The 9365-nt window shown below is 40.2% G+C and overlaps 1 long non-coding RNA gene and 1 pseudogene across 1 annotated transcript; both read right to left on the reverse strand.

The window, feature by feature from the left end:
- LOC125918166 (TBC1 domain family member 12-like) lies at nucleotides 1–1050 on the reverse strand (annotated as a pseudogene).
- A 5489-nt stretch (nucleotides 1051–6539) lies between these two features.
- Nucleotides 6540–8638, reverse strand: LOC125918165 (uncharacterized). Its single transcript, XR_007456387.1, has 3 exons — nucleotides 8521–8638; nucleotides 7952–7988; nucleotides 6540–6959 (listed from the first exon to the last, which is right to left on the reverse strand). It is a non-coding gene; the product is annotated as an uncharacterized LOC125918165 (long non-coding RNA).
- Between the last annotated feature and the right edge of the window lie 727 nt (nucleotides 8639–9365).

Consider the following 9365-nt stretch of genomic DNA (forward strand, 5'->3'; position numbering starts at 1 on the left):
TTTATGAAGATTAGCTGTTCAAAGCAGTGCTGTTATTCCTGTCTCCTTCCTTAACATCCTTCATTATGGACACAAAGCCCAGTTCTAAACAAAAATTTTTCCCCATCTCTGTGAAATACTCTCAAAATGGACAAGCTGGACCAAGTAGAGTAGTGGTTTGTGATACAGTGTGAAGATGCAGTCCTTTATCATGTATATGTCTGGTGATATATATATTAAGACCATAACACTTGATATGAAGAAGCACTTTGAAGAGATTTTCCCCAAAGAAGACTTCAAATGTTCAACACCTTATTGCAGTCCACAGAGAAAAAGGCCAGCTGGCATGGCTTATTCATGAAACTTCCAAATATAGTGAAGGCAACTGTCTCTTCCAAATTGAGAATGAGCACCGCCTCGATGAAGGACATCCCTTGGACACAACCAACATCAGGTGTGTAACATGCATTTACTCCTTAGATATTACAGAAAAATACTCTGGTTCAGACCATCTTTCTGAAAGATGTAGAGATGGAAATGCATAGGATATGTCCAGCTTAATTGTGGTGGGCATTTGGATCATCAACAGATACACCTTCTATATCATGTTTAGAAAGAATGTGTTTCACCAAAGCTTTTCCACTGTTCCTTTCCTCTTGAGAGAAATATTTCACAAAGTTCAGGGGTGATACAGCTAGACTCTGAACTTTTACCATGAACAGTAGGGAGCAATCCCTGCACCCCAATTCTCAAACTTTTTTCTTACTATGCATTACTTCCCAATTGGGTGATATTTCATGGGTCCAATTTACCATTGCATTTGTAAGATTTTCTTTATGCTTAAATCTTTTTTTTAATGTACTGCTTTAAATTACTCAATTTTGAGACTCAGCTCAATGGTCTAATGTTCCTGTCATTGAGGTAAATCTTCCTCCACAGATCTGACAGGAAGATTTCCCTGGAGTAGGCAAAGATTTCCTAAACAGGACACAAAAGCAATCATCAGTCACAGGATGGTCCATACTCAAGAATCAGAACAGTGCTAGAAAGTGGCTCAAATTCAAAATTCTCATGTCCTGAAGACCAAAGTGGTGGTTTACAGGTCCTCCCTGTTTGTGTTTCATATTCCTGCTGAATGATTTTTGGAAGTTTTCTGAAGATTCTCTGTGGGAGGGAGTTTACCACATTTTTCACCAGGAGCACTATGGACAATTGGTCGGCACTCATTTTGCCATTTTTGTTAAAAGTTCCAGACAACCAAGGGCAGGTTGAGGGTCTCAATCTATCTCTGTCTCAGGGGAGGATTGCACCCTGCTCAGACCCCTGAGGCTGACTTCTGGATGCTCCAAGTCTGTTTTTGGTGTCCCCAGCCACCAAGCAGCAGCTCTGTGGAGGACAGGATGCCTACACCATCAGTCACCCCATTGCCAGGCCCCCTAGGTGGGCATGGCCACTGGGAAGAGAGATGAGCGGCTCCTTGTTGACCTGGGGAAGTTGTTGTTGCCAGCTGTTGATCAGTCACTTTTATAGAAGGTTGACTTTATGGAGACAGTGCTGACAAAACCCTCCCAGATAAACTGGTTTACAGGTTCCAACCTTAGAGCTGGTAAGGGAGTTTATGTTCATGGTAGGCCAGGAGCCTGCAGATTCTTTGAGGACTTTGAGAAGAGAGGAAGTTACCCAAAATGGATGGTTACTGTAGAAGTAATCTGGTGGATAAAGTTTCTTGGACTTGGCCTCCTAGCCTCAGGACAGCAAGTAATAGAGACTTTTAGAAGTCCAACCTAAGATTCCTTATGGAAACAAGAGAGCAAAATTTAAAAAGGCCTTTTGGTAAATATTCTTACTGCAACTATGTAAATAATCAGGCCTAGTGTAATGAGGCCAGACTCATTTTATGATCAAGAATCTTTAAGATTCTTTTTAATCAAAAGTAGGGAAAAATTGTGCTCCAATGGAAAATTATGTGTGGTCATTCTAAAGCTGATTGTCTGATGCTGATTATGTAAATTATAGATAACACACAGAAATGCCAAAGAATTCTTATCCAAAGACATGCAAACAAATTCTGTCCAGGAAAGAAAGAACTGAAAAACCAATTTTGTCTCTATTTGCACATCTCTTACAATTTTCCAGACCTATGTCTGTTCTTGGGATTCTCCTTTGACCTGGTTGTAACACACCACTAGTTTCCTCATGAATAAGCTAAATAAAATTTTCATCAATTGTTTTTTTTAATACCTGCAACAGAGTCATGATTTACCTGCTTAAAAAATTAACTTTTAATGCCTGCTTTTAAAAATTAACTTTTAATGATTTAAATCGCCATTTAATGGTTGGTCACGTGTACCCTGTGTCTTTGCGTCAGCCACAGAGGGCCTAGAGACTTTCAGACAAGTGTCAAGAGACTTGAGACAACCCGGTTTGGTGACCTTGTAGCAACCTAACACAGAAACTTTCTAGAAGCTTTATGGTGGCAGCCCTGTTCAGAAACTACTTAGTGTTTTTTCTGTTCTACTGATTGAGGTAGCCTGAGACTTCTTGGCAGTTATTGTCCTGGTCATTCAGTTTTCTTAAAAAGGGCTGCTTACACTCCAGAAGTATACTTCAGGAAGAAAATACAAATTAAAGATCCTCATATTCTAACTGTCACAGACAAAGCAAGATAGTGCTGAAGCAAGTGCCACATGGGAATTTAGAAGTTTGTTTAAATCAAAGTCACAGAAAACTTCATTGTTGTGCCCAGATGGCAAGGTAGAAGTATGGTCAAAGAGGGTGGAACTATCCTTTACTACCTTTTGATGACAGAGTTCCTGGTACCACTTCCCTACTTCAACAGAGGCTGGCCAACAGTCTCCTGACTTAGGGTGCAGCTAAACTCAGCAGGGCCCTGGAAAACCCTCTCCCACTCAGTTATCTTTTGATCAGAAGGGCAACTGACTTTATTTTCCATTTTTTTTTTTAAGTTTATTTTGGAGCGAGCACACAAGCAGGGAAGGGACAGAGAGAGAGGGAAAGAGAGAGGGAGTGAGAGAGAGAATCCCAAGCAGGACTGCCACTGTCAGTGTGGAGCACGATGCGGGGCTCAAACTCACAAACCATGAGATCATGACCTGAGCTAAAGTTGGATGCTTAACCAACTGAACCACCCAGATGCCCCTCCATTTATTGATTTTTTATTTTTTATATGAAAATTATTGTCCAATTGGTTTCCATACAACACTCAGTGCTCATCCCAACAGGTGCCCTCCTCAATGCCCATCACCCACTTTCCCCTCCCTCCTACTCCCCATCAACCCGCAGTTTATTCTCAGTTTTTAAGAGTCTCTTATTGCTTGGCTTCCTCCATCTCTAACTTTTTTTTTCCCCTTCCCTTCCCCCATGGTCTTCTGTTAAGTTTCTCAGAATCCACATAAGAGTGAAAACATATGGTATCTGTCTTTCTCTGTATGACTAATTTCACTTAGCATAACACTCTCCAGTTCCATCCACATTGCTACAAAAGGCCATATTTCATTCTTTCTCATTGCCAAGTAGTATTCCATTGTGTATATAAACCACAATTTCTTTATTCATCAGTTGATGGACATTTAGGCTCTTTCCATAATTTGGCTATTGTTGAAAAATGCTGCTATAAACATTAGGGTACAAATGCCCCTATCCATCAGCACTGCTGTATCCCTTGGGTAAATTCTTAGCAATGCTAACCCTCCATTTATTTTTTAAATCAACTCTTGCTCTCTCTGTAATACTAGCCTGGTATATCAAAAGAGAAATATTTCCCTTCAAGTGAGGATTATCTTTAAGAATCACAAGTAACACATGGTAAGGATTTTCGTTGTTGCGGGGATGATTTTATAAGTAATTCTAGTATATCCAAGTTACTCTACTACAGTGCTTAGCACCTGTGTCCTGGAATATTATACCCCTTCCTTCAGTATATAAGATACCCCTTCCCTAAGTATGTAAGATGTGCATAGCCTGCAAAGCATTTGCATAAGGCTGATTCTCAGGCAGTACTTACCAGGGGAGGAACTTTTTAAGCCTACCAAGAGAATATTTTGTAGGGGTTCTTAGTGGTATTATGCTTCCGGAAAAAAAGATGACCTAATGGGGATATATTTGCTGAGCCAACATGGTTATAATTAGTTATGGTAGTTTTTTAAAAGAACTACGTATTTAGAATTCACATTTGTGATGTGGTTTCTCTTTCCCTGGCAGGGCACATTTTGAACAATGTTTACAGAATCCTTTACGATTCTGGAATTCTGGACATTCTGGACATGGAAAGCATTGTTGAATTATACTCTTGTCATAGGCTCTGTCCATTACACACCCACACTCACTATGTTCATAATTCATTGGAATTGGTTCTTCATATAATCTTCCATAGCTGTTTTCTAATTTGGACATTAGGTAAACTGCATTGTACTCCCTATACAATGACTGCCAGAAGTGAACACTCACAGGTACAGTTTTATAAAGAAACTCTGATAATAAATTTTGGGATATTAGAAGGCCCTGACTAACTTTTGAAGGAGTAAAGCAGACGGAGGTGAAAAACCAATTTCACTAACAAAGCTTGGTTGGAAGTACATGGCTTAGATATGTGGCAAAAGAGGACTCCCCATTCCCAAACTCTGGAACTAGATTTACCTAGTTACAGTCCAGCCTGAAAACCCATGGAATCAAACACAACCAGCAAGGCTCCTACTCACCACCAACGGGCAGGACCCTAGAGCGAAAGGGATGTCAGGGCCAGGCAAACATGCCCAGTTCCCTCCCAAACTCAGTTAACTCACATAAGGAGGAATAAGGCCTAGAGCTGGAGGGTTTAAGGAAAAATTCCTTCTTCTGAAAACCAGAGGCATGGGAAAGAAACCTTCCCCCACTAACAATGTCTTTTCTCAATTTTCCATAAGTTTATTTTCCCACCACAAAATAGCTTTGTCCCAAATTAGATGATCCAGAAACAAAGGACTCAGTCATGATAGGTTGTATAGCAAATTGTTAATAATGACATGCTCACAGTACAACTTCTCATTTTCCCCCCCACTTTTGACTCACCTGTTAGAAAAGCCTTGTGCTAAACAAAGATGCTTTGCGGGGGGTTTCTTCCCTGCACTATAATTAAAGTCTCCCAAATTGTCAAAATTGTGCTAGCATGCCCTTAGCCTTGACAGTAGACTTGCCAACTGCTGACTTGGGGCTTTTATAACTGTCAGCCTTGACTTGCTCCCAAGGTAGCACTCACTTCTGGGTTTGGTTGGTAATACTCTGATACTTAAGGACATGTTAGGAAGATCCAGCTCTCTACTGAGGGATGCATGTTTTGGTAATGACAATGATCATGTACATAGTCAAGCAAATCCTGAAGTCCCAGGAGGGCACATATTATGGTGAAATATGTGTGAAGTGCAGGTAGTCTGAGCTGTACAGAATTCTTTGCATTCTTCCAGAAGCCACTATCACATCATCTATGAACTGACATAGAATATATTAGTCATCTCTGAAGTTGTATGCAGGGGAGCCTGGGTGGCTCAGTCAGTTGTGTCCAACTCTTGATTTCAGCTCAGATCATGATCTAACACTTTGTGGGTTTAAGCCCCTCATTGGGCTCTGCACTGACAGTGCAAAGCCTGCTTGGGATTCTCTCTCCCTATTTCTCTGCCCCTCCCCAACTCATGCTCGCTTGTGCACTCTCTCTCTCTCCCTCTCTCTCTCAAAATAAAAACTTTTTTAAAACTTAAAAAAAACAAAGTTGGATGCAATATCTCAGGGGTGACTCAGGACAGGCTTTATTTCTATTTTTGTGTATATGTTTATTAGTATAGTAGAACATGTATACTATTTATAAATATTCAGATATTGAATATTCATGCCCAACATTTTTCTTCTAGGATGCACAATCAAGATTAGAAAACATTGGGATATATCTTCAAAACATGAAAACATCTTGCTAGTGGGTTTCCCAGTCTTCCTCACCAAATTTGTATCGGGAAGGTTTGACCATTATGCTCATTTAGCCCACAATTCATTCAGAGCATGCATGCCAACCTGCCTCTGATTGTATTCCTGAAAATTTGTTCTCTGAAAGGACTTTTTTTCTGATTATTTATCTATTTCTAATACTCAGAAAAATTCTTGGCACATACTAAGTACTCAATAGTTGTTGAATGAATCTCATAGTGGTTTAACTCAATATCCTCACAATATAGCCCTTCATGGTTTAGAAATGGAAGCCTCATTTTTTACAGCATGGATTGCCGATGAACATACTTACCTAGAGTTATATAAAGTTTCTTTAAAATGCTAGGCCTCAGAGGCAAACCATAAGAGACTCTTAAATATAGAGAACAGACTGGAGGGTGCTGGGGGGGATGGGTTAAATGGGTGATAGGCATTGAGGAGGGTACTTTTGGGAATGAGCACTGGGTGTTATATGTGAATGATGAATCACTGGTTCTACTCCTGGAGCCAAGACTACACTGTATGTTAACTTGAATTAAAAAAAAAAATGCTAGACCTCATAAATCTTGTTAGTTCCATACACTTTGACCAGAGCCATATTGAGTTCTATTTATTCAGGATGGGTAACCAGGTTGATTTGCCTGAGACTGAAGAATTTCCTGGATCCAGACTTTTGGTGGTAAAGTAGGGACACTCATGGGAAGACCAGGATGAGTCAATCACTCTGGTTCCACTGGACACAAAGTCCCTATAAGGACTGTTAACTTTCCTCATACAATGGACAATACACAAGCAGGAGCAGATGAACATTAGTTTTCTAAGCATCCTAGAAATCAGGACAATACAAAATAGCCCCAGGGTGGGGGTACACTTATGCTTTCCTCAGTCCAAAATAGTATGGTTTAAAATCAACACTGTCAATCTTCACTACCCACCACAGCAGTGCTTGGTCTTGTTCACAAAAGGATAAGACTTGTGAATTCATGACTATAGTGTATCCTCTTCCCAGACTGTGAAACGAGGCATAGGTTAAGGACATGTTTATGACCACCCAACAAAAGAGCATCCCAAGGGTTCCAGAGGCGATAGGATAATGGCATACCCAAAAATGAACTGAAGCAGGAGATGACCCCCTCTTTTTTTTTTGTAATGAGTCATGCCCAAATGAACAATACACTAGAAACCTGAGTCTGTCCACATTGTGAGAACTAACCAAAGGTCTGTTGTAATGATGCTCCAAGATGATTTGTTTCACAGGGTTGTGGGTTCCTATAGCCATAAGAGGGTGGGGGAGAACAACCATTGACTCAAGTGCAACCTGGTTCCTCTGATCACAGCAAAGCCATCCAGGAAGTGGTACCTAACAAGATGCCTGGCAGGCATGGCATGTTAGATAACCCCTCAACTCTGGGCCAAGAAAGCATAATCTTTGATGGAAAAGAAGTGGCAATGAGAGGAATGATAGAAGAGCTATGTTTCTGGTTTCCAAGTTTACATACAGCCATAAGGATGGTGCAGCATAACACAATAAAAGGGATCAGTATTCATTTGCTCAGGGCCATCTTGTTGAGACCTGACTCAGTATCCATGTAATATTGACTCAGAGCCGTGTAAAAGATGTGAGTGATACCCCCTTATCAGAAAGGCCTTGGCTTCTGACACCTTCAGGGAAGATTAAAGGTTTATATGCCCAACAGCTTCTCACCCTAGATCACATGTTAGACACCCCTAACCCCCTACTCTGGACACAGGAGGTGTTTGGTGCTCACTACCTGACCAGAAAAATGTTTTTATTTGTCCTCTGTTCACCCCCATTCTTCTTAACAGTACCTACTAAGTTTGAGAACACATCTGCAACAACAGTTGAGTTACTCTAACATTGAAATATGTACTAGATAAGTTCCTACATGCAGCTCAACTGCCATCCCCAACAGAAGAACAATGATTTGTTTGACTCTCTCCAATCCATTGCAGCTGAATGTAACATTCAGGACTTATTTACCTGTGGGTTTTATTTTATCTCTACCCCTCTTGGACATCTGGGAAGTTAAACAGAAATAAAACAGAAATATTCAGTAGCCCCAGTATGATCTATATAAGCTTTTTCCAGTGCTTAATGCTTTCCAGAAATATATCTCCCTCCAGATATCACTGAGTTTCCCCTAAGCATTTCAGTACTTTCCATCTCAGAAGCCCTCTGTTTCCTCCCCTGGGTTTTAGTTGAGCTGGACAATCCAGCAAACCAGGCACTATGATGGTGATGTGGCTGTTTTGACACAACAGCTACAGTTGTAAGAGGCACAACTCTCAAGTGGGCAAGAGGCTCTGTCTTAAAATCTTCCTTGTTACATTCAGACAAACTGCTGACAAGTCTGGTCACATACACTGGCCTTAATGCTCTTTTCTACATCACTAAGCCTCCTTTAAATTCCTGCTGTGATGGTGACGTGTATCTACACTAGATCTACACCTTGTCTCTTTCTGCCTTCTGTGTAATCACGCCCAAATCACAATCATAAAGCATTTAAAAGTTTTTAAATACCTCTGAAAAATGCATATATATATACATACTCTTGTCTTTTTGTTTCTTGCCCTGGAAAACCCTTCTTGCAAATAATCTTACATACTGTTACTTTTATTTCGTTTTACTGGTGGCTCTGATATTGTTTGTTCATCGGTGCCTTTTTGTTGGCACATCCCAGAACCCTGTAGCATCATAATAAAGACTCAGGTAGGTATCCTAGTAAGGGGTACCAGCACTTCTGAAAAGAAAAAGAAAATTTCCCCAATTCCTATGAGACTACTTCCATACACACCTGAGTTTTGTTGTTGTTGTTAATGTAATATCATTGGTGGAGCAGAAGTTTACCCTAAATTAACTTTGCATCTTTTTCCATCATGCACCATAGGCAGAGGAATAGGCTATAGTCTTCACTGAAATAACTGGTTCCATATTACTGGATGCCAGATTGAGTAAGGGATTCATTAGAACTGACAGTAAAAACGGTTCAGTTAATGCTTCAACACAGTCTCTTATATTGAATGCTGTGGAGAAAGAGCCATAAGAAAAAATAAATAAACCAAACTCTCTACCAAACAATTTATCTGAATTACAACTTAGATCCTTATAATGTTTTTGTGAATCCTAGGCAATGTCTTCTTTGTGAGTCAAGAATAAGTAAAACTTAAAGCTCCCCCATCTCACCATCACATACCAGGGAAATATTTTTCACCCAATTTTTAAACTGTATGTATCCATGTGAGGAGCAGTCTGGGTAAGGCTCAATCAACTGTGAAGTTTATCAGCCTCAGCACTATTTTTTTTTAATTTTTTTTAATGTTTATTTTTGAGAGAGAGAGAGAGAGAGTGTGTGTGTGTGTGTGTGTGTGTGTGTGTGTGTGAGCAGGGGCAGGGG

This window comes from Panthera uncia, unplaced genomic scaffold (genome assembly GCF_023721935.1).
Source record: "Panthera uncia isolate 11264 unplaced genomic scaffold, Puncia_PCG_1.0 HiC_scaffold_512, whole genome shotgun sequence".
Lineage (NCBI taxonomy): Eukaryota > Metazoa > Chordata > Mammalia > Carnivora > Felidae > Panthera > Panthera uncia.